Raw genomic sequence first — 25,887 nt, forward strand, 5'->3', positions numbered from 1 at the left:
TAGGGAGGGAGGGAGGTAGTGAGGTAGATAGGGAGGGAGGGAGGGAGGTAGTGAGGTAGATAGGGAGGGAGGGCGGTAGTGAGGTAGATAGGGAGGGAGGGAGGTAGTGAGGTAGATAGGGGGAGGGAGGGCGGTAGTGAGGTAGATAGGGAGGGAGGGAGGGAGGTAGTGAGGTAGATAGGGAGGGAGGGAGGTAGGGAGGTAGAGTTGTAGAGAGGGGAGGGAGGGAGGGAAGTAGAGAGGGAGGGAGGTAGGGAGGTAGAGTTGTAGAGAGGGGAGGGAGGGAAGTAGAGAGGGAGGGAGGTAGGGAGGTAGAGTTGTAGAGAGGGAGGGAGGGAGGTAGGGAGGAAGTAGAGAGGGAGGTAGAGAGGGAGGGAGGTAGGAGGAGGAGGTAGATAGGGAGGGAGGGAGGTAGTGAGGTAGATAGGGAGGGAGGGAGGGAGGTAGTGAGGTAGATAGGGAGGGAGGGAGGGCGGTAGTGAGGTAGATAGGGAGGGAGGAGGTAGTGAGGTAGATAGGGAGGGAGGGAGGTAGTGAGGTAGATAGGGAGGGAGGGAGGGAGGGAGGGAGGGGGAGGGAGGGAGGGAGGGAGGGAGGAGAGACAGACAATAGGGGGTGATGAAAGAAGAGAGTAGCCTCAGTCACCTCAGTCACAGTAGAACAGTAGAAGGGTAGTCTAGGAACTAAGGAAAAGACTGTTGCTGGGACAGCAAACGTGTGTGTCTGTGTATGTATGCTGATACAGGCTCAGTTTCCCCTCTCCCCCTGCAGCTGCTCAGCTGGTGTGTGTGTGGGGGGGGCTGACAGACCTGAGACTGCTGAGCTCAGCACACAGTGAGCTTATACACACACACAGACACACACACACACACACACACACCTCAAACAAACCCTCTCTCAAAGAGATAAGATTAAACTCATTCACAGAGATAATTATTCTATGAGCCAAGATGTACAACTTTTTTTAGTTATGGTAAACAATTACCTCCCATTCATATAGTGCCTTTCCCATGTCCCTGAACAAGCTATGCTGTAAGAATGTGTGTTTATCTCTAAGTATATGTGTGTTAGTTTGTAGTTTGTGTACTCCTGAACTAGGCCCAGTAACAGTAGAGCGCAGCCCCAGGAGGATAGCTAGCTAGGGGCCCCTGGACTAATCTCTGCCAGATGGCCTGGTCGTCCAGCTCCCCCAGAGCAGCAGAGGAACCCAGGACCCTAAACACACACTACACCCCTCCTAGTCAAACACACACACTACACCCCTCCTAGTCAAACACACACACTACACCCCTCCTAGTCAAACACACACACTACACCCCTCCTAGTCAAACACACACACTAAGCCCCTCCTAGTCAAACCTCCTAGTCAAACACACACACTACACCCCTCCTAGTCAAACCTCCTTGTCAAATACACACACTACACCCCTCCTAGTCAAACCTTCTAGTCAAACACACACACTACACCCCTCCTAGTCAAACCTCCTTGTCAAATACACACACTACACCCCTCCTCGTCAAACCTAGTCACACACACACTACACCCCTCCTAGTCAAACCTCCTAGTCAAACACACACACTACACCCCTCCTAGTCAAACCTTCTAGTCAAACACACACACTACGTCCCTCCTAGTCAAACACACACACTACGCCCCTCCTAGTCAAACACACACACTACACCCCTCCTAGTCAAACCTCCTAGTCAAACACACACACTACACCCCTCCTAGTCAAACACACACACTACACCCCTCCTAGTCAAACACACACACTAAGCCCCTCCTAGTCAAACCTCCTTGTCAAATACACACACTACACCCCTCCTAGTCAAACACACACACTAAGCCCCTCCTAGTCAAACCTCCTAGTCAAACACACACACTACACCCCTCCTAGTCAAACACACACACTACACCCCTCCTAGTCAAACCTCCTTGTCAAATACACACACTACACCCCTCCTAGTCAAACCTCCTTGTCAAATACACACACTACACCCCTCCTCGTCAAACCTCCTAGTCACACACACACTACACCCCTCCTAGTCAAACCTCCTAGTCAAACACACACACTACGCCCCTCCTAGTCAAACCTCCTTGTCAAATACACACACTACACCCCTCCTAGTCAAACCTCCTAGTCACACACACACTACACCCCTCCTAGTCAAACCTCCTAGTCAAACACACACACTACACCCCTCCTAGTCAAACCTCCTAGTCACACACACTACACCCCTCCTAGTCAAACCTCCTAGTCAAACACACACACTACACCCCTCCTAGTCAAACACACACACTACGCCCCTCCTAGTCAAACACACACACTACACCCCTCCTAGTCAAACCTCCTAGTCAAACACACACACTACACCCCTCCTAGTCAAACCTTCTAGTCAAACACACACACTACGCCCCTCCTAGTCAAACACACACACTACGCCCCTCCTAGTCAAACACACACACTACACCCCTCCTAGTCAAACCTCCTAGTCAAACACACACACTACACCCCTCCTAGTCAAACCTCCTAGTCAAACCTCCTAGTCAAACACACACACTACACCCCTCCTAGTCAAACCTCCTAGTCAAACCTTCTAGTCAAACACACACACTACGCCCCTCCTAGTCAAACACACACACTACACCCCTCCTAGTCAAACACACACACTACACCCCTCCTAGTCAAACACACACACTACGCCCCTCCTAGTCAAACCTCCTAGTCAAACACACACACTACGCCCCTCCTAGTCAAACACACACACTACACCCCTCCTAGTCAAACACACACACTACGCCCCTCCTAGTCAAACACACACACTACACCCCTCCTAGTCAAACACACACACTACACCCCTCCTAGTCAAACCTCCTTGTCAAATACACACACTACACCCCTCCTCGTCAAACCTAGTCACACACACACTACACCCCTCCTAGTCAAACCTCCTAGTCAAACACACACACTACACCCCTCCTAGTCAAACCTCCTAGTCAAACACACACACTACGCCCCTCCTAGTCAAACACACACACTACACCCCTCCTAGTCAAACCTCCTAGTCAAACACACACACTACGCCCCTCCTAGTCAAACACACACACTACACCCCTCCTAGTCAAACCTTCTAGTCAAACACACACACTACACCCCTCCTAGTCAAACAACACACACACTACACCTCCTAGTCTACCCCCTCTAGTCAAACACACACACTACACCCCTCCTAGTCAAACACACACACTACACCCCTCCTAGTCAAACACTTCTAGTCAAACCTCCTAGTCAAACACACACACTACACCCCTCCTAGTCAAACACACACACTACACCCCTCCTAGTCAAACACACACACTACGCCCCTCCTAGTCAAACCTCCTAGTCAAACACACACACTACGCCCCTCCTAGTCAAACACACACACTACACCCCTCCTAGTCAAACACACACACTACGCCCCTCCTAGTCAAACACACACACTACACCCCTCCTAGTCAAACCTCCTAGTCAAACACACACACTACACCCCTCCTAGTCAAACACACACACTACACCCCTCCTAGTCAAACCTCCTAGTCAAACCTACTAGTCAAACACACACACTACGCCCCTCCTAGTCAAACCTCCTAGTCAAACACACACACTACGCCCCTCCTAGTCAAACACACACACTACACCCCTCCTAGTCAAACACACACACTACGCCCCTCCTAGTCAAACACACACACTACACCCCTCCTAGTCAAACACACACACTACACCCCTCCTAGTCAAACCTCCTAGTCAAACACACACACTACGCCCCTCCTAGTCAAACACACACACTACACCCCTCCTAGTCAAACACACACACTACACCCCTCCTAGTCAAACACACACACTACACCCCTCCTAGTCAAACCTCCTAGTCAAACACACACACTACACCCCTCCTAGTCAAACACACACACTACACCCCTCCTAGTCAAACCTCCTAGTCAAACCTACTAGTCAAACACACACACTACACCCATCCTAGTCAAACACATACTACTGCACATTTAAACAGATGTAGTCAAGTTTAAATTGTAACCTGAGGCGTTCTGGTCTACTGACTCACACTAGATCCAGACCAGGACACTAGATCCAGACCAGGACACTAGATCCAGACCAGGACACTAGATCCAGACCAGGACACTAGATCCAGACCAGGACACTAGATGCAGACCAGGACACTAGATCCAGACCAGGACACTAGATCCAGACCAGGACACTAGATCCAGACCAGGACACTAGATGCAGACCAGGACACTAGATGCAGACCAGGACACTAGATCCAGACCAGGACACTAGATCCAGACCAGGACACTAGATCCAGACCAGGACACTAGATCCAGACCAGGACACTAGATCCAACCAGGACACTAGATCCAACCAGGACCCTAGATCCAGACCAGGACCCTAGATCCAGACCAGGACCCTAGATCCAACCAGGACACTAGATCCAGACCAGGACCCTAGATCCAGACCAGGACCCTAGATCCAGACCAGGACCTTAGATCCAGACCAAGACCCTAGATCCAGACCAAGACCCTAGATCCAGACCAGGACACTAGATCCAGACCAGGACCCTAGATCCAGACCAGGACCCTAGATCCAGACCAGGACACTAGATCCAGACCAGGACACTAGATCCAGACCAGGACCCTAGATCCAGACCAGGACACTAGATCCAGACCAGTACTCGGTATCTGGAGGCTCTACTGAACTGAACCCAACATCAACAGATCTTACTGTAGCTGCAGATTCCCTTCTACGACCTGGGTAAAGACAGCACTGGGTGAGAGGAGTGTGTTATGGGTGTGTGTTATGGAAACACAGGATCAGAGAGTCCGAACACTTCAGTGTCGCACGCACTCACGCACGGACCCCCCCCCCTATCCCTCTCTCACCCTGAGGTGTACTGTAGGACTCCCTCTATACCTCTCTCTCCCTCTCACCCTGAGACATACTGTAGGACTCCATCACTCCCTCTTTCCCTCTCTCTCCCTCTCAACCTGAGACGTACTGTAGGACTCCCTCACTCCCTCTTTCCCTCTCTCTCCCTCTCACCCTGAGACGTACTGTAGGACTCCCTCTATCCCTCTCTCTCCCTTTCACCCTGAGACATACTGTAGGACTCCCTCACTCCCTCTTTCCCTCTCCCTCCCTCTCACCCTGAGGTGTACTGTAGGACTCCCTCTATCCCTCTCTCTCCCTTTCACCCTGAGACATACTGTAGGACTCCATCACTCCCTCTTTCCCTCTCTCTCCCTCTCAACCTGAGACGTACTGTAGGACTCCCTCTTTCCCTCTCTCTCCCTCTCACCCTGAGACGTACTGTAGGACTCCCTCTATCCCTCTCTCTCCCTTTCACCCTGAGACATACTGTAGGACTCCCTCACTCCCTCTTTCCCTCTCTCTCCCTCTCACCCTGAGGTGTACTATAGGACTCCCTCTTTCCCTCTTTCCCTCTCTCTCCCTCTCACCCTGAGACGTACTGTAGGACTCCCTCACTCCCTCTTTCCCTCTCTCTCCCTCTCACCCTGAGGTGTACTGTAGGACTCCCTCTCTTCCTCTCTCTCCCTTTCACCCTGAGACATACTGTAGGACTCCCTCACTCCCTCTTTCCCTCTCTCTCCCTCTCACCCTGAGACGTACTGTAGGACTCCCTCTATCCCTCTCTCTCCCTCTCACCCTGAGACGTACTGTAGGACTCCCTCACTCCCTCTTTCCCTCTCTCTCCCTCTCACCCTGAGACGTACTGTAGGACTCCCTCACTCCCTCTTTCCCTCTCTCTCCCTCTCACCCTGAGACGTACTGTAGGACTCCCTCACTCCCTCTTTCCCTCTCTCTCCCTCTCACCCTGAGACGTACTGTAGGACTCCCTCACTCCCTCTTTCCCTCTCTCTCCCTCTCACCCTGAGACGTACTGTAGGACTCCCTCACTCCCTCTATCCCTCTCTCTCCCTCTCACCCTGAGACGTACTGTAGGACTCCCTCACTCCCTCTATCCCTCTCTCTCCCTCTCACCCTGAGACGTACTGTAGGACTCCCTCTATCCCTCTCTCTCCCTCTCACCCTGAGACGTACTGTAGGACTCCCTCACTCCCTCTATCCCTCTCTCTCCCTCTCACCCTGAGACATACTGTAGGACTCCCTCACTCCCTCTTTCCCTCTCTCCCTCTCACCCTGAGACGTACTGTAGGACTCCCTCTATCCCTCTCTCTCCCTCTCACCCTGAGACGTACTGTAGGACTCCCTCACTCCCTCTTTCCCTCTCTCTCCCTCTCACCCTGAGGTGTACTATAGGACTCCCTCTATCCCTCTCTCTCCCTCTCACCCTGAGACGTACTGTAGGACTCCCTCACTCCCTCTTTCCCTCTCTCTCCCTCTCACCCTGAGGTGTACTGTAGGACTCCCTCTATCCCTCTCTCTCCCTTTCACCCTGAGACATACTGTAGGACTCCCTCACTCCCTCTTTCCCTCTCTCTCCCTCTCACCCTGAGACGTACTGTAGGACTCCCTCTATCCCTCTCTCTCCCTTTCACCCTGAGACATACTGTAGGACTCCCTCACTCCCTCTTTCCCTCTCCCACCCTCTCACCCTGAGGTGTACTGTAGGACTCCCTCTATCCCTCTCTCTCCCTCTCACCCTGAGACGTACTGTAGGACTCCCTCACTCCCTCTTTCCCTCTCTCTCCCTCTCACCCTGAGACGTACTGTAAGACTCCCTCACTCCCTCTTTCCCTCTCTCTCCCTCTCACCCTGAGACGTACTGTAGGACTCCCTCACTCCCTCTTTCCCTCTCTCTCCCTCTCACCCTGAGACGTACTGTAGGACTCCCTCACTCCCTCTTTCCCTCTCTCTCCCTCTCACCCTGAGACGTACTGTAGGACTCCCTCTTTCCCTCTCTCTCCCTTTCACCCTGAGACGTACTGTAGGACTCCCTCACTCCCTCTTTCCCTCTCTCTCCCTCTCACCCTGAGACGTACTGTAGGACTCCCTCTTTCCCTCTCTCTCCCTCTCTCCCTGAGACGTACTGTAGGACTCCCTCACTCCCTCTATCCCTCTCTCTCCCTCTCTCCCTGAGACATACTGTAGGACTCCCTCACTCCCTCTCTCTCTCTTTCCCTCTTACCCTGTGTTGTAACATAGGACTCACTCCCTCTCTCTCTTAATATGTGTGAATTGCTTTCCCCCTCTGTCTCCCCCTCTCTCTCACTCTCCCTCTCTCTCTGTCTCTCACATGTGCGACAGTAATTCATCAGGTAGGCATATCATACTTCTCAGAATCTCCAGATTACGCACGCACGCACACACACACACACACACACACACACACACACACACACACACACACACACACACACACACACACACACACACACACACACACACACACACACACACACACTCCACAGAGCTCATTAATCAACTATCCATGTGAAGTCCTATTAACATACCTGTGTGTGTGGTTATAGTGTGAAGCTCCCCAGACAGACCCTATTTTTGTGTTTTTGTGTTTATGTGTTTATTCACTTAGTTTGTATAATCCTCTTTCTAGATCAGTATGTTCTCTCAGTCTCAGTCGGTGTGTGGTTTGAGTTCACTCATAGGCCAGGGACATCATGTGATTATCCAGGCAGACTTGCATTCTGATCGAACTCTCGATTTTTAGATGTGAAATATTAGTAAAGAGGGACAGGCTGTATACTCACACCACCAGCTCGCATCCTGGTGCTAGGCCTGGAGATGACTCACACACACACACACACACACACACACACACACACACACACACACACACACAACACACACACACACACACACACACACACACACACACACACACACACCAGAAGTTAGCAGACTTTCAACCCCACTCTCCACATTGAGTTATTTTAACACTATGGGAGTTGTGGATGGCCACTGAGCAGATCTCTCTAAGGGGAGAACTGTTAGGTGAGCCTCATAGGAGAGACAAACTGTTCCAGAGACAGAAGAAATATGTCTTTGTTCCACTCTATAGCTGAAGCAAGCCATCTGTTTGTTTTACTGCACTTGTCTGTTGGTCTGTCTCTCTTTCTGTCTTTCTCTCCCCTCTCTCCCACTTTGATCTCTCTCTCTCTCTCTCTCTCTCTCTCTCTCTCTCTCTCTCTCTCTCTCTCTCTCTCTCTCTCTCTCTCTCCTGTCTTTGTATCTCTCTCTCTGCTGAGATGATCTGCAGGCTGTGTTTGTGTGTGCAGCGTGTGTTGTGTGTGTGTGTTTGTTCTTGGCAGGCGGGGTAGGGCCGTGGCTTTGGGACGTTCTGTACCGGAACTCTGATGATAAAGCACAGCAGGGTCGTCCCGTTGCAACCCAAACCAAACCAAACGTGGTGTCCTGTAGTGAACCAGACTGAACGATCCGCTAGTGAACAAATGATCGTACGTTGTGTCCTCTGCTGCTGTGTGTGTGTGTGTGTGTGTGTGTGTGTGTGTGTGTGTGTGTGTGTGTGTGTGTGTGTGTGAGAGTGTGTGAGTGTGAGTGTGAGTGTGAGTGTGAGTGTGAGTGTGAGTGTGTGTGTGTGTGAGTGAGTGAGTGAGTGAGTGAGTGAGTGAGTGAGTGAGTGAGTGAGTGAGTGAGCGTGCGTGCGTGCGTGCGTGCGTGCGTGAGTGAGTGAGTGCGTGCGTGCGTGCGTGCGTGCGTGCGTTTCATGCGGTCGGTTTGTATGTTGATGTTCTGTGTACTGTATGTTGTAAACACATTCACACCCTCTAGATATCTATGTGTGTTAGTGAGTGCAGTAACTCACTAAACCACAAGTCAACCACATGTTGTCACTAGGGCTGGGAATTGCCAGGGACCTCACGATACGACATTTAGGTGCCTATTCTATATGTATTGTGATTCGATACTGGGATTTTTTTGTGATTTGATGTTCCAAACATATTGATCACCATATATCTGCTGATTTTTGGCGCAGGTACAGCCGACTAGCGCTAGCTAACGCTACCTAAAGTAGAAATGTTTTATTTTATTTGAAAAAGTCAAATATTGATATAATATGGTCCAAAAATAATATTGCGAAATGTTGTTGTGAAGGAAACACACTGACCTACTAGAGGGCCAGCAGGACAATGAGAAAGACCATGCCAACATTTCAGGGCTCTGATAGGTCAGATAGGGGGGGCTTGGTCTGCCAACACCCTCCCTTCAGGGCAGTCGTGATTGGAGGAAATGGATGGTAAACACAGAGATCTTTGAGCATGTGGCCTTATGCAATGGACCACTGAGCTCAGGAAGGGATGTATGAAGGGAGTGAGGTTGTGTATGTGTGTGTGGGACCCACACGTTAGCCAAGCCTCTTTAACGGCAGGAGAAGGTGTGTCTTCCTGTGAAAAGAGAGAGGCCCACCCCTGTGATTAGAGTATGTGTGTGTAGAGAGAGAGAGATGCAGCTTAAGCCCCACCCTCTTCAACATATACATCAAGAAATTGGCGAGGGCACTAGAACAGTCTGCAGCACCTGGCCTCACCCTACTAGAATCTGAAGTCAAATGTCTACTGTTTGCTGATGAATACCCCTACAGCACACAAACATATACATACCTCGGCCTAAACATCAGCGCCACATGTAACTTCCACAAAGCTCTTGAACAATCTTAGAGACAAGGCTACAAGGGCCTTATATGCCAACGAAAGGAACATTAAATTCGACATACCAATTAGAATCTGGCAAAAAAAAGACTTGAATCAGTTATAGAACCCATTGCCCTTTATGGTTGTGAGGTCTGGGGTCCGCTCACTAATCAAGACTTCACAAAATGGGACAAACACCAAATTGAGAATTTCTGCAAAAATATCCTCTGTGTGCAGTGTAAAACACCAACTATTGCATGCAGAGCAGAATTAGGCCGATACCCGCTAATTATCCCCCCACCAAAAAAAATTGCCGTTAAATTGTACAATCACCTAAAAGGAATCGATTCCCAAACCTCCCATAACAAAGCCATCACCTACAGAGAGATGAACCTGGAGAAGAGTCCCCTAAGCAAGCTGGTCCTGGGGCTCTGTTCACAAACATAAACAGACCCCACAGAGCCCCAGGACAGCAACACAATTACACCCAACCAAATCATGAGAAAACAAAAAGATAATTACTTGACACATTGGAAAGAATTAACAAAAAACTGAGCAAACTAGAATGTTATTTGGCCCTAAACAGAGAGTACACAATGGCAGAATACCTGACCACTGTGACTGACCCAAACTTAAGGAAAGCTTTGACTATGTACAGACTCAGTGAGCATAGCCTTGCTATTGAGAAAGGCAGCCGTAGGCAGACATGGCTCTCAAGAGAAGACAGGCTATGTGCTCACTGCCCACAAAATGAGGTGGAAACTGAGCTGCACTTCCTGACCTCCTGCCCAATGTATGACCATATTAGAGACACATATTTCCCTCAGATTACACAGACCCACAAAGAATTTTAAAAAACCAATCCAATTTTGATAAACTCCCATATCTATTGGGTGAAATACCACAGTGTGCCATCACAGCAGCAAGATGTGTGACCTGTTGCCCCAAGAAAAAGACAACCAGCGAATCAAATCAAATCAAATATCATTTGTCACATGCGCCGAATACAACAGTGAACTGTTACAGTGAAATGTTTACTTACAAGCCCTTAACCAACAATGCAGTTTTAAGAAAAATAAGTCTTAAGTAAAAAACTAGATAAGTAAAAAATTTGAAAATAAAAGTAACAAATGATTAAAGAGCAGCAGTAAAATAACAATAGTGAGGCTAAATACAGGGGGTACCGGTACAGAGTCAATGTGCGGGGGCACCGGTTAGTCAAGGTAATTGAGGTAATAAGTACATGTAGGTAGAGTTAAAGTGACTATGCATAGATAATAAACAGAGAGTAGCAGCAGCGTAAAAGTGTGGTCTGGGTAGCCCTTTGATTAGCTGTTCAGGAGTCTTATGGCTTGGGGGTAGAGAAGCCTTTTGGACCTAGACGCTCCGGTACCGAGAGAGCAGAGAGAGCAGTCTATGACTAGGGTGGCTGGCGTCTGTGGAACGTATGCAGAAGAACAAACACCATTGTAAATTCAACCTATAGTTTATTTATTTTCGCTTTTGTACTTGAACTATTTGCACATCATTACAACACTGTATATAGACATAATATGACATTTGAAATGTCTTTATTATTTTGGAACTTCTGTGAGTGTAATGTTTACTGTACATTTTCTATTGTTTATTTCACGTATGTTGTTATCTATTTCACTTGCTTTGGCTTTGGTGTCCCATGCCAATAAAGCCCTTTAAATTGAATTGAGAGCGAGAGAGACAGATAGAGAGAGACAGAGAGAGAGAGGGACATAGAGAGAGAGAAAGAGAGAGAGGGGGGGGAGAGAGAGAGAGAGGGGGACAGAGAGAGAGAGAGGGGGGGGACACAGAGAGAGAGAGAGAGAGAGAGAGAGAGAGGGACAGATAGAGAGAGAGAGGGGGGACAGAGAGAGACAGAGAGAGAGGGGGACAGAAAGAGAGAGAGATAGCGACATAGAGAGAGCAAGAGAGAGAGAGAGAGGGGGACAGAGAGAGCGATAGAGAGAGAGAGAGAGGGACATAGAGAGAGAGAGAGAGAGAGGGGGGGACAGAGAGAGAGAGAGAGGGGGACAGAGAGAGAGAGAGAGGGACAGAGAGAGAGAGAGAGAGAGAGAGAGACATGGAGAGAGAGGGGGGACAGAGAGAGCGATAGAGAGAGAGAGAGAGAGAGAGGGACATAGAGAGAGAGAGAGAGAGAGAGAGAGAGAGAGAGAGAGAGAGAGGGACACATAGAGAGAGAGAGAGGGGGACAGAGAGAGAGAGAGAGAGATAGGGACATAGAGAGAGAGGGGGGCAGATAGAGAGAGAGAGAGAGGGGGGGCAGATAGAGAGAGACAGAGAGACAGAGAGAGAGAGGGGACAGAGAGACAGAGAGATAGGGAAATAGAAAGAAAAAGAGACAGGGATAGAGAGAGAGAGATAATGTCTAATCTGAGTCTTATGTCGACATTGACCACTGGGAAAACACACCTCCTTATGCAATAAGACAGTAATGACTGCTCTATAAGGAGAGAGAGAGAGAGAGAGACAGAGACAATGTCTAATCTGAGTCTTATGTCAACATTGACCACTGGGAAAACACACCTCCTTCTGCAATAAGACAGTAATGACTGCTCTATAAGGAGAGAGAGAGAATAAAGTGACCAGTTTACACACACACAGATAAATGGAAAGACGCCCAGCCCTGGCCAGAAAGAGTACATTTGGTTGAATGGAATGGAATGTTCTATTCACTCTCCAGAACAGGGCAGCTGGAATCGGGAGTGGTGTGTGAATGTAGTGTGTGTGGAGGGTCACAGTATGAATAACTCTGTCCTAACTCTCTTCTCTGTCAGCGTCTGGTCTGGAGTTTATTTCTAAACCACCTCATATAAATACGTGCAGTTAGCCCTCTCTCCCTCTTTCTACCTTCTCTCTACCTTCTATCTATGAGTATCTCCCTCTTTCTACCTTCTCTCTACCTTATATCTATGAGTCTCTCCCACTTTCTACCCTCTCTCTACCTTCTATCTATGAATCTCTCCCTCTTTCTACTCTCTCTACCTTCTATGAATCTATCCCTCTTTCTACTCTCTCTACCTTCTATCTATGAATCTCTCCCTCTTTCTACCTTCTCTCTACCTTCTATCTATGAATCTCTCCCTCTTTCTACCTTCTCTCTACCTTCTATCTATGAGTCTCTCCCTCTTTCTACCTTCTCTCTACCTTCTATCTATGAATCTCTCTCTCTTTCTACCCTCTCTCTACCTTCTATCTATAAGTATCTCCCTCTTTCTCTTTCTCTCTACCTTCTATCTATGAGTCTCTCCCTCTTTCTACCTTCTCTCTACCTTCTATCTATGAGTCTCTCCCTCTTTCTACCCTCTCTCTACCTTATATCTATGAGTCTCTCCCTCTTTCTACCTTCTATCTATGAGTCTCTCCCTCTCTCTCCCTTCTATCTATGAATCTCTCCCTCTTTCTACCTTCTCTCTACCTTCTATCTATGAGTCTCTCCCTCTTTCTACCCTCTCTCTACCTTATATCTATGAGTCTCTCCCTCTTTCTACCTTCTATCTATGAGTCTCTCCCTCTCTCTCCCTTCTATCAATGAATCTCTCCCTCTTTCTACTCTCTCTCTACCTTCTATCAATGAATCTCTCCCTCTTTCTACCCTCTCTCTACCTTCTATATATGAGTCTCTCCCTCTTTCTACCCTCTCTCTACCTTCTATATATGAGTCTCTCCCTCTTTCTACCCTCTCTCTACCTTATATATATGAATCTCTCCCTCTTTCTACCCTCTCTCTACCTTCTATCAATGAATCTCTCCCTCTTTCTACCCTCTCTCTACCTTCTATCAATGAATCTCTCCCTCTTTCTACCCTCTCTCTACCTTATATATATGAATCTCTCTCTCTTTCTACCCTCTCTCTACCTTCTATCAATGAATCTCTCCCTCTTTCTACCCTCTCTCTACCTTATATATATGAATCTCTCCCTCTTTCTCTTTCTCTCTGCCTTCTATATATGAGTCTCTCCTCTCTTTCTACCCTCTCTCTACCCTCTATCTATGAATCTCTTTCTCTTTCTCTCTACCTTCTATCTATGAATCTCTCCTCTCTTTCTCTTTCTCTCTACCTTCTATCTATGAATCTCTCCCTCTTTCTACTCTCTCTACCTTCTATGAATCTCTCCCTCTTTCTACCCTCTCTCTACCTTCTATCTATGAATCTCTCCCTCTCCCTCTTTCTCATTACCTTCTATCTATGAATCTCTCCTCTCTTTCTCTTTCTCTCTACCTTCTATCTATGAATCTCTCCTCTCTTTCAAATGTTCTCTTTCTTACATTCTCTCTTTTGTCTTTGCACAACTTCCTTGGTGTGTGTGTGTGTGTGTGTGTGTGTGTGTGTGTGTGTGTGTGTGTGTGTGTGACTGGACTTGGGCTTATTTCAGTGAGAACTTTTTAGGTTGACCTGTTGTTGGGTGAAACTTTCAATTGTTGTTTTGAGCCTGCAGACGTAAGGGGACCAGCATGTGTGTCATGAACTCCTGTATCTCCCTCGCTCCTTATAGAGCAGACATTTCTGTCTCATTGCATAAGGAGGTGTGTTTGCCCCGACAGTGGTCAATGTTGACATAAGACTCAGATTAGACATTGTTTACTTGTTCTATCTATCTAGTGACACAGGGGAGGGAAAGTACACCCCGGGCAGGTTGGAAGGCGGGGAGCTTTGGCCCCGCCCGGTCTGCCGACAAGTTCACCTCTCGCCCGGAGGCTTCCTGCTGAACGTGGTGTGAAGAGATCTGTCTGTGTGTGTTACATAACCCCAAAGAGGAAAGAGATAGGACTGCCCCCTGTGGCTGAAGGCATCGCTCAGGTTTGGCTTGAGTCGGTAAGGCAGGGGAGGAGTGGTGGAACGAGGGATAGAAAGTGGTTGGAGGGGAGGGGAGGGGTAGAGAGATATTGGGGTAGAGAGATATTGGAGTAGAGAGATATTGGGGTAGAGAGATATTGGAGTAGAGATATATTGGGGTAGAGAGATATTGGAGTAGAGAGATATTGAAGTAGAGATATATTGGAGTAGAGAGATATTGAAGTAGAGAGATATTGGGGTAGAGATATATTGGGGTAGAGAGATATTGAAGTAGAGAGATATTGGAGTAGAGAGATATTGAAGTAGAGAGATATTGAAGTAGAGAGATATTGGAGGGGGCAGAGAGATATTGGAGTAGAGAGATATTGGAGGGGGCAGAGAGATTTGGAACAGGGGATGGGGAGGTGTAGAGATATTGGAGTGGGGCAGAGAGAATTGGAACAGGGGATGGGGGAGGTGTAGAGACATTGGAGGGGGCAGAGAGAATTGGAACAGGGGATGGGGGAGGTGTAGAGATATTGGAGGGGGCAGAGAGAATTGGAACAGGGGATGGGGAGGTGTAGAGATATTGGAGTGGGGCAGAGAGAATTGGAACAGGGGATGGGGGAGGTGTAGAGATATTGGAGTGGGGCAGAGAGAATTGGAACAGGGGATGGGGGAGGTGTAGAGATATTTGAGTGGGGCAGAGAGAATTGGAACAGGGGATGGGGGAGGTGTAGAGATATGGGAGTGGGGCAGAGATAATTGGAACAGGGGATGGGGGAGGTGTATAGATATTGGAGGGGGGCAGAGAGAATTGGAACAGGGGATGGGGGAGGTGTAGAGATATTGGAGGGGGCAGAAAGAATTGGAACAGGGGATGGGGGAGGTGTAGAGATATTGGAGGGGGCAGAGAGAATTGGAACAGGGGATGGGGGAGATGTAGACAGGGGATGGGGGAGGTGTATAGATATTGGAGGGGGGGCAGAGAGAATTGGAACAGGACATGGGTGTAACACAGAACACACCCCTCATCACTTTCCTCCAGGCCACAGACAAGGCCAAAATGACCAAGTTTATCCTGTCAGAATACAGTGTGATATAAGCTTTAGCTGGGTGATGAAACACCCTGGCAACACAGTGAACCAACTCCTAGTGGTGGATAGAGCTCAGTATTACTGGAGTATTGCACTGTGGTAGTATTACGACGAACCTGTTGTGGGTCCTTGGTAGTTGGGTAAGAGTGTGCCAGTGTGGTACTGGTAGTGCAGTGAAGGTTTGTGGTACTAATCCTGTAATCCACTATGGTGTATATGTGGTAGAGGTTTTGTAGTGGTGGCTGATTGGTCAATCTGGTATACGCTGTTTATCTTTTTCAACTCTAATTAAAGATTAGCTCTCACTCTCATCCTATACAAGCACATACAAATGCAAATGCACACTGTGAACTCCCGCCTACACAACCCTAATAAAAATGTAGATCTCCTGTGTGTGTGCGTGCGTGCGTGTGTGTGTGTGTGTGTGTGGATTCCTAGCGTGGTTGCTGACAGTGAAGAATTGTTCCCACATGTTGCTGACGGACAAAAAGTCCTCTGTGCTCCAGAACTCTGGCTGCAGCTGGTGTGGCACACACACACACACACACACACACACACACACACACACACACACACACACACACACACACACACACACACACACACAGCTGGTGTGTTTGCTAGAGACAGTGAGGTATAAGGGCATAGGGAAGGCTCTCTCTCAAACGAGTGAAGTGGAGAGGGCACGGCAGAAAAGGAGGGAAATCAGAGAGGACAAGAGGAGAGGGAAAAAAACAAGTGCAAGAATCTGTCAGTTAAACATTAGCTATGGTGCAGGAGGGGAAGGAGAGGAATAACAGTGTAGCTATCCCTGGGAAGATATGACAACTGAGGAGCTATTGTAGAGAGCTGTGTGTGTGTTCAAGTCTATGAGTGTTTGTTATCATTGTGTGTACATGTGTACTCAGTAGTAGGGATGAAGGGGTGTATTTGTGTACTTGGTTTAGTTCATGAACTCAGCAAAAAAAGAAACGTCCTCTCACTGTCAACTGCGTTTATTTTCAGCAAACTTAACATGTGTATATATTTGAATGAACATAACAAGATTCAACAACTGAGACATAAACTGAACAAGTTCCACAGACATGTGACTAACAGAAATGGAATAATGTGTCCCTGAACAAAGGGTGGGTAAAAATCAAGCAGGGACCCGGGGCATCTTTCTTTTTGTGTTTTTCAGTCAGTAGAAAGGTCTCTTTAGTGTCCTAAGTGAACAAGCAAGCATGTGAAACAGTGTTTAAATCCTTTAAAATGAAGATATGTGAAGTTATTTGGATTTTTAGGAATTATATTTGAAAGACAGGGTCCTGAAAAGGGGACTTTTCTTTTTTTGTTGAGTTTGTGTGTATGTGTGTATGTGTGTATTAGAGCTGCTGACTGCAGAGACAGAGAGAGAGACAGAGAGAGAGACAGAGAGAGAGACAGAGAGAGAGAGACAGAGAGAGAGAGACAGAGAGAGAGAGACAGCCAGAGAGAGAGAGACAGAGAGAGAGAGACAGAGAGAGAGGACAGAGAGAGAGACGGACAGAGAGAGAGACGGAAAGAAAGATGGACAGAGAGAGAGGGAGACAGAGAGACACACACACACATTTACACATTAGACCCTCTGTTAACGGTTGCTTAGCTGTCTGTTTGTAAGGTCCAGAAATGTCCCTTTGGTCTCATCCATGCCCTATCACTCCCAGTGTTCAAACGTCACCCAACGGTAGAGGGATAGGAGCAGAGGCACGGGAAAGAGAGGGAGAGGATTAGAGAAAACTTTAAAATCCCTGTGTTGGAAGAGAAAGTGAGGGAGTGGAGAAAGTGAGAGAGGAGTGGAGGAAGTGAGAGAGGAGTGGAGAAAGTGAGGGAGGAGTTGAGAAAGCGAGAGAGGAGTGGAGAAAGTGAGAGAGGAGTGGAGAAAGTGAGGGAAGAGTGGAGAAAGCGAGGGAGGAGTGGAGAAAGTTAGAGAGGAGTGGAGAAAGTGAGGGAAGAGTTGAGAAAGTGAGAGAGGAGTGGAGAAAGTGAGGTAAGAGTTGCGAAAGCGAGGGAGGAGTGGAAAAAGTGAGAGAGGAGTGGAGAAAGTGAGAGGAGTGGAGAAAGTGAGAGAGGAGTGGAGAAAGTGAGAGAGGAGAAAGTGAGAGAGGAGTGGAAAAAGCGAGAGAGGAGTGGAGAAAGTGAGAGAGGAGTGGAGCAAGTGAGGGAGGAGTGGAGCAAGTGAGGGAGGAGTGGAGCAAGTGAGGGAGGAGTGGAGAAAGTGAGAGAGGAGTGGAGAAAGTGAGAGGAGTGGAGAAAGTGAGAGTGGAGAAAGTGAGAGAGGAGTGGAGAAAGTGAGAGAGGAGTGGAAAAAGCGAGAGAGGAGTGGAGAAAGTGAGAGAGGAGTGGAGCAAGTGAGAGAGGAGTGGAGCAAGTGAGAGAGGAGTGGAGCAAGTGAGGGAGGAGTGGAGCAAGTGAGGGAGGAGTGGAGAAAGTGAGAGAGGAGTGGAGAAAGTGAGGGAGGAGTGGAGAAAGTGAGGGAGGAGTGCAGAAAGCGAGGGAGGAGTGGAGAAAGCAAGGGAGGAAGGGGGAATGTCTGAAGAGTCAGTAACTGACAGGTACAGTATATGTTTACAGGGGGAGAGAACTGCAGACTCCATTCTCTCTGTTCCCTTTCTTTTCCTTCCTTCTTTTCTCTCAAACTCCTGTTATCTCTCCCTCCCTCCCTCCCTCCCTCGCTCACTCTCCCTCTTTCTCCCTACATGGATGTTATCTACCCTCTTTAGAATTTGACGTATTTAGCTATTTCTTTATTTCTCGTAACAGCTGAAGACAGACAGTGTGACAGAGACAGACAGTGTGACAGAGACAGGCAGTGTGACAGAAATAGACAGTTTGACAGAGACAGACAGTGTAACAGAGACAGACAGTGTGACAGAGACAGACAGTTTGACAGAGGCAGACAGTTTGACAGAGACAGAGAGACAGACAGTGTGACAGAGACATACAGTGTGACAGAAATATACAGTTTGACAGAGGCAGACAGTGTAACAGAGACAGACAGTTTGGCAGACAGTGAGAGTGTGACAGAGACAGACAGTGACAGTGTGACAGAGACAGACAGTTTGGCAGTCAGTGAGAGTGTGACAGAGACAGACAGTTTGACAGACAGTGAGAGTGTGACAGAGACAGACAGTGTGACAGAAACAGACAGTTAAACAGTGTGACAGAGACAGACAGTGTGACAGAAACAGACAGTTAGACAGTGTGACAGAGACAGACAGTGTGACAGAAACAGACAGTTAGACAGTGTGACAGAGACAGACAGTGTGACAGACAGTGTGACAGAGACAAACAGTTTGACAGACAGTGTGACAGAGACAGACAGTTAGACAGTGTGACAGAGACAGACAGTGTGACAGAGACAGACAGTTTTACAGAGACAGACAGTTTGACAGAGACAGACAGTGTGACAGAGACAGCCAGTTTGACAGAGACAGACAGTGTGACAGAGACAGAGAGACAGAGAGTGTGAAAGAGACAGACAGTGTGACAGAGACAGACAGTTTGACAGAGACAGACAGTGTGACAGAGACAGACAGTTTGACAGAGACAGACAGTTTGACAGAGACAGAGAGACAGAGAGTGTGAAAGAGACAGACAGTGTGACAGAAATAGACAGTTTGACAGAGACAGACAGTGTGACAGAGACAGACAGTGTGACAGAGACAGACAGTGTGACAGAGACAGAGAGACAGACAGTGTGACAGAGACAGAAAGTGTGACAGAGACAGAGAGACAGACAGTGTGACAGAGACAGACAGTGTGACAGAGACAGAGAGACAGAGAGTGTGAAAGAGACAGACAGTGTGACAGAAATAGACAGTTTGACAGAGACAGACAGTGTGACAGAGACAGACAGTGTGACAGAGACAGACAGTGTGACAGAGACAGACAGTTTGGCAGACAGTGAGAGTGTGACAGAGACAGACAGTTTTACAGACAGTGTGACAGAGATAGACAGTTTGGCAGACAGTGAGAGTGTGACAGAGACAGACAGTTTGACAGACAGTTTGACAGAGACAGACAGTGTGACAGAGACAGACAGTTTTACAGACAGTGTGACAGAGACAGACAGTTTTACAGACAGTGTGACAGAGACCGACAGTGTGACAGAGACAGACAGTTTGGCAGACAGTGAGAGTGTGACAGAGACAGACAGTTTTACAGACAGTGTGACAGAGACAGACAGTTTGGCAGACAGTGAGAGTGTGACAGAGACAGACAGTTTGACAGACAGTGAGAGTGTGACAGAGACAGACAGTGAGAGTGTGACAGAGACAGACAGTGTGACAGAAACAGACAGTTAGACAGTGTGACAGAGACAGACAGTGTGACAGAAACAGACAGTTAGACAGACAGTTTGACAGAGACAGACAGTTAGACAGTGTGACAGAGACAGACAGTTTTACAGACAGTGTGACAGAGACAGACAGTTTGACAGAGACAGACAGTGTGACAGAGACAGACAGTTTGATAGACAGTGAGAGTGTGACAGAGACAGACAGTTTGACAGACAGTTTGACAGAGACAGACAGTGTGACAGAGACAGACAGTTTGACAGAGACAGACAGTTTGACAGAGACAGACAGTGTGACAGAGACAGACAGTGTGACAGAGACAGACAGTTTTACAGACAGCGTGACAGAGACAGACAGTTTGACAGAGACAGACAGTGTGACAGAGACAGCCAGTTTGACAGACAGTGAGAGTGTGACAGAGACAGACAATTTGACAGACAGTGAGAGTGTGACAGAGACAGACAGTTTGACAGAGACAGACAGTGTGACAGAGACAGACAGTTTGACAGAGACAGACAGTTTGACAGAGACAGACAGTGTGACAGAGACAGACAGTTTTACAGACAGTGTGACAGAGACAGACAGTTTGACAGAGACAGACAGTGTGACAGAGACAGACAGTTTGACAGACAGTGAGAGTGTGACAGAGACAGACAATTTGACAGACAGTGAGAGTGTGACAGAGACAGACAGTTTGACAGACAGTTTGACACAGACAGACAGTGTGACAGAGACAGACAGTGTGACAGAGACAGACAATTTTACAGACAGTGTGACAGAGACAGACAGTTTGACAGAGACAGACAGTGTGACAGAGACAGACAGTTTGACAGAGACAGACAGTGTGACAGAGACAGAGAGACAGACAGTGTGACAGAGACAGAAAGTGTGACAGAGACAGAGAGACAGACAGTGTGACAGAGACAGACAGTGTGACAGAGACAGAGAGACAGACAGTGTGAAAGAGACAGACAGTGTGACAGAAATAGACAGTGTGACAGAGACAGACAGTGTGACAGAGACAGACAGTTTGACAGACAGTGTGACAGAGACAGACAGTTTGACAGAGACAGACAGTGTGACAGAGACAGACAGTTTGATAGACAGTGAGAGTGTGACAGAGACAGACAGTTTGACAGACAGTTTGACAGAGACAGACAGTGTGACAGAGACAGACAGTTTGACAGAGACAGACAGTTTGACAGAGACAGACAGTGTGACAGAGACAGACAGTGTGACAGAGACAGACAGTTTTACAGACAGTGTGACAGAGACAGACAGTTTGACAGAGACAGACAGTGTGACAGAGACAGCCAGTTTGACAGACAGTGAGAGTGTGACAGAGACAGACAATTTGACAGACAGTGAGAGTGTGACAGAGACAGACAGTTTGACAGAGACAGACAGTTTGACAGAGACAGACAGTTTGACAGAGACAGACAGTTTGACAGAGACAGACAGTGTGACAGAGACAGACAGTTTTACAGACAGTGTGACAGAGACAGACAGTTTGACAGAGACAGACAGTGTGACAGAGACAGACAGTTTGACAGACAGTGAGAGTGTGACAGAGACAGACAATTTGACAGACAGTGAGAGTGTGACAGAGACAGACAGTTTGACAGACAGTTTGACACAGACAGACAGTGTGACAGAGACAGACAGTGTGACAGAGACAGACAATTTTACAGACAGTGTGACAGAGACAGACAGTTTGACAGAGACAGACAGTGTGACAGAGACAGAGAGACAGACAGTGTGACAGAGACAGAAAGTGTGACAGAGACAGAGAGACAGACAGTGTGACAGAGACAGACAGTGTGACAGAGACAGAGAGACAGACAGTGTGAAAGAGACAGACAGTGTGACAGAAATAGACAGTTTGACAGAGACAGACAGTGTGACAGAGACAGACAGTGTGACAGACAGTGTGACAGAGACAGACAGTTTTACAGACAGTGTGACAGAGACTGACAGTGTGACAGAGACAGACAGTTTGGCAGACAGTGAGAGTGTGACAGAGACAGACAGTTTTACAGACAGTGTGACAGAGACAGACAGTTTGACAGAGACAGACAGTGTGACAGAGACAGACAGTTTGGCAGACAGTGAGAGTGTGACAGAGACAGACAGTTTGACAGACAGTGACAGTGTGACAGAGACAGACAGTTTGACAGACAGTGAGAGTGTGACAGAGACAGTCAGTTTGACAGAGACAGACAGTGTGACAGAGACAGACAGTTTGGCAGACAGTGAGAGTGTGACAGAGAAAGACAGTTTGACAGACAGTGAGAGTGTGACAGAGACAGACAGTTTGGCAGACAGTGAGAGTGTGACAGAGACAGACAGTTTGACAGAGACAGACAGTGTGACAGAGACAGACAGTGTGACAGAGACAGACAGTGTGACAGAGACAGACAGTTTGACAGAGACAGACAGTGTGACAGACAGTGTGACAGAGACAGACAGTTTGACAGACAGTGAGAGTGTGACAGAGACAGACAATGTGACAGACAGTGAGAGTGTGACAGAGACAGTCAGTTTGACAGAGACAGACAGTGTGACAGAGACAGACAGTTTGGCAGACAGTGAGAGTGTGACAGAGAAAGACAGTTTGACAGACAGTGAGAGTGTGACAGAGACAGACAGTTTGGCAGACAGTGAGAGTGTGACAGAGACAGACAGTGTGACAGACAGTGACAGTGTGACAGAGACAGACAGTTTGACAGAGACAGACAGTGTGACAGAGACAGACAGTTTGACAGAGACAGACAGTGTGACAGACAGTGTGACAGAGACAGACAGTTTGACAGACAGTGAGAGTGTGACAGAGACAGACAATGTGACAGAGACAGACGGTTTGACAGACAGTGAGAGTGTGACAGAGACAGACAGTTTGACAGACAGTGAGAGTGTGACAGAGACAGACAGTTTGACAGACAGTGAGAGTGTGACAGAGAGACAGACAGTGTGACAGAGACAGACAGTGTGACAGAGATAGAGAGACAGACAGTGTGACAGAGACAGACAGTGTGACAGAGACAGACAGTGTGACAGAGACAGACAGTTTGACAGAGACAGACAGTGTGACAGAGACAGAGAGACAGACAGTGTGACAGAGACAGACAGTGTGACAGAGATGACAGTGTGACAGACAGTGTGACAGAGACAGACAGTTTTACAGACAGTGTGAAAGAGACAGACAGTTTTACAGACAGTGTGACAGAGACAGACAGTTTGACAGAGACAGACAGTGTGACAGAGACAGACAGTGTGACAGAGACAGACAGTTTGGCAGACAGTGAGAGCGTGACAGAGACAGACAGTTTGACAGACAGTGAGAGTGTGACAGAGACAGGCTGGGTGGCTGACTGACTGTGTGGCTGTGTGGCTGACTGGCTGTGTGGCTGACTGGCTGTGTGGCTGTGTGGCTGACTGGCTGGGTGGCTGTGTGGCTGGGTGGCTGACTGACTGTGTGGCTGACTGGCTGGGTGGCTGACTGGTTGGGTGGCTGACTGGCTGGGTGGCTGACTGACTGGCTGGGTGGCTGACTGGCTGGGTGGCTGGCTGGCTGGGCGGCTGACTGACTGGCTGGCTGGCTGGCTGGCTGGGTGGCTGACTAGCTGGCTGGGTGGCTGGCTGGGTGGCTGTAAACACTGGTCTCCTTGGTACCTCTCCTCATCTTACCTCATAGTACAGACCTACATACACATGTACACACACACAGACATTTTCATGTACATGCGTTAGACACAGAGTGTGCACATGCTGTATTGATATTCATGTCCCTGTAAACAAACACGTTTGCAAGAACTCATTTGCATGTAAATACAGCAAGGCAGGCAAGCATGCACACACGTACACACACACACACACACACACACACACACACACACACACACACACACACACACACACACACACACACACACACACACTCAACGTCACAGGTTCAGTGTAGCTCGGAAGACAGAAGCCTATCCTTCAGCCAATACCACTGCTGTGCTCACACACAACCACAGATACACACAACCTCAAGGCTTGACTGATGGAGCTTCTCCGAACAGAATAGCAATCCAATCCACGTTGTCAATGTACTGTAACAGAGGAAGGGAAAAACGAGACTGGTTGAAAGAAATCAAATGTGATTCCTACAAAAACCCAAACGACTTTGTCTCTCTGATTCAAACCCAAGAATCTGTTCTGTTTTGGGGTGGAGATAAAACACCCAGATAAAAATGAATTTGTTTTAGAAGCTGGTTGGGTTGTTTTATATCTGTGGATATGCGAGTCTCCCTCAGGACCATAGAAAAACACATGTTTGGAAAGCAACTGGAACATGTAACGAGGGATGGATGGACATCCATTGCAGTACCTCAATGTGTTCAGCTCTTTTGGGCTGCATCCCTGTGTATAATCAGTTAAATGGCCTACTGATGTGTGTGTGTTGAAACAGGTTTGGTGGAAAACCTACTGTTTGTAGAGGAGCCATACACAGCCATCGCTCTGGGTATTAAGTAGTTATGTCCATTCATCCTGTGAGCAGAGGATGTAATCAATAGACCAGTCTGGAGGTTTGTTCTTGCACAATCTTCCCATGTCTGTTTATGAGAGGGAAGAAAATCATGATTTCTTTCCTCTCGTGATGATAGGAAAGAGAAAGAGAGGTAATTCCTTACTCCCATCATAAACGGGCCATGGTATATGAAAGCATGTCAGCTGAAGCATCCAGATGGCTGCGGATAGATGGGTGTTATCTTGTGTGTGTGGCCAGATGGACATGTATGTGAGTGGTCTGGGAGTAGTATGGTAGTATAGTGCCTTGAATTGGACTGATGGCATTATGCAATCATAAACTTCATCTCTCACATCCAGTAATGAGATATCTGGAAAGTCCTGACCTGCTTTCTATTGTACTGTGAGGTTCCTATAGACTTCAATAAACAAACAATAGTATGCCTCCAGCAGGAATCGAACCCACGACCCTGGAATTGCTAGCACCACATTCTTAGCAACTTTTCCACTCAGGATCACATAGCTGAGGTTAATGGCACTCTAGATCCAATCAGGAGTTAGAAAACAACAGCTTCAAACATTAGATCTGATGTGAATACAGAAACACCTGCTGGATCAGAGCAGCAGATTGTTGGGTAAAACTGTACTATGTTTCCCTCTGCGTCTCTGCTACTCTAAATAGAACTCATTATCCTCGTGATCACGACAAGTCCCTCTTGCTGCCTTAATGATTTCATTGCGTCCTCACAACAAGTCAACCCACTTGTAATAATGACAATCTCTAGTCCCTGCTCTGCACTCTAGTCAGGTTTTCATCTGACAATGCTGGGGTATTATTCAGGCACATCCCTGTTATATAAACAAACCAATTGAGTATTTGATGATGAATAAGTGCTACCTGCCTGCCCTGTGTGTGTGTGTGTGTGTGTGTGTGTGTGTGTGTGTGTGTGTGTGTGTGTGTGTGTGTGTGTGTGTGTGTGTGTGTGTGTGTGTGTGTGTGTGTGTGTGTGTTGTCCGGTCCCCTACTGTGTGCCTCCCCGCTCTGCTCTGAACATGAAGGAGCTCGTCTCAGATCAATACACACCAGCGATGACTCACAATCCCCCTGCCACACACACACACACACACACACACACACTTCAAAACATGCCTGTTACGCAAAGCCTTGACAGGGGTCCCTTTGTGTGTGTATGTGATTAATGATATAGAGTGTTCAATGATAGAGTGTTCAATGATAGAGCTCTTTTTCAGAGCTGATTTGATTGACCAATTAGTGAAAGAAATATCAGAATTGGGCTTCCTGTATTAACCCATCTTAACACACACACACACACACACACACACACACACACACACACACTACATTACACTACACTACACTACACTACACTACACTACACTACACTAGGAACATCAATGCTAATTGTTTCTGCATGTTGTTAATGTGTTGCTATCTGGGGCTGTCCATTCAGCAGTGAATGAACAGTCAAAGCAATGGGCTTG

At 47.8% G+C, this 25,887-nt stretch overlaps 1 protein-coding gene across 1 annotated transcript in view; it reads left to right on the top strand.

The window, feature by feature from the left end:
- The window catches only part of foxo3b (forkhead box O3b), an 83,174-nt gene that overhangs the window by 48,412 nt on the left and 8,875 nt on the right, over positions 1 to 25,887 (top strand). The window lies entirely within an intron of this gene.

This window comes from Oncorhynchus nerka, linkage group LG13 (genome assembly GCF_034236695.1).
Source record: "Oncorhynchus nerka isolate Pitt River linkage group LG13, Oner_Uvic_2.0, whole genome shotgun sequence".
Taxonomy (NCBI): Eukaryota; Metazoa; Chordata; class Actinopteri; order Salmoniformes; family Salmonidae; genus Oncorhynchus; species Oncorhynchus nerka.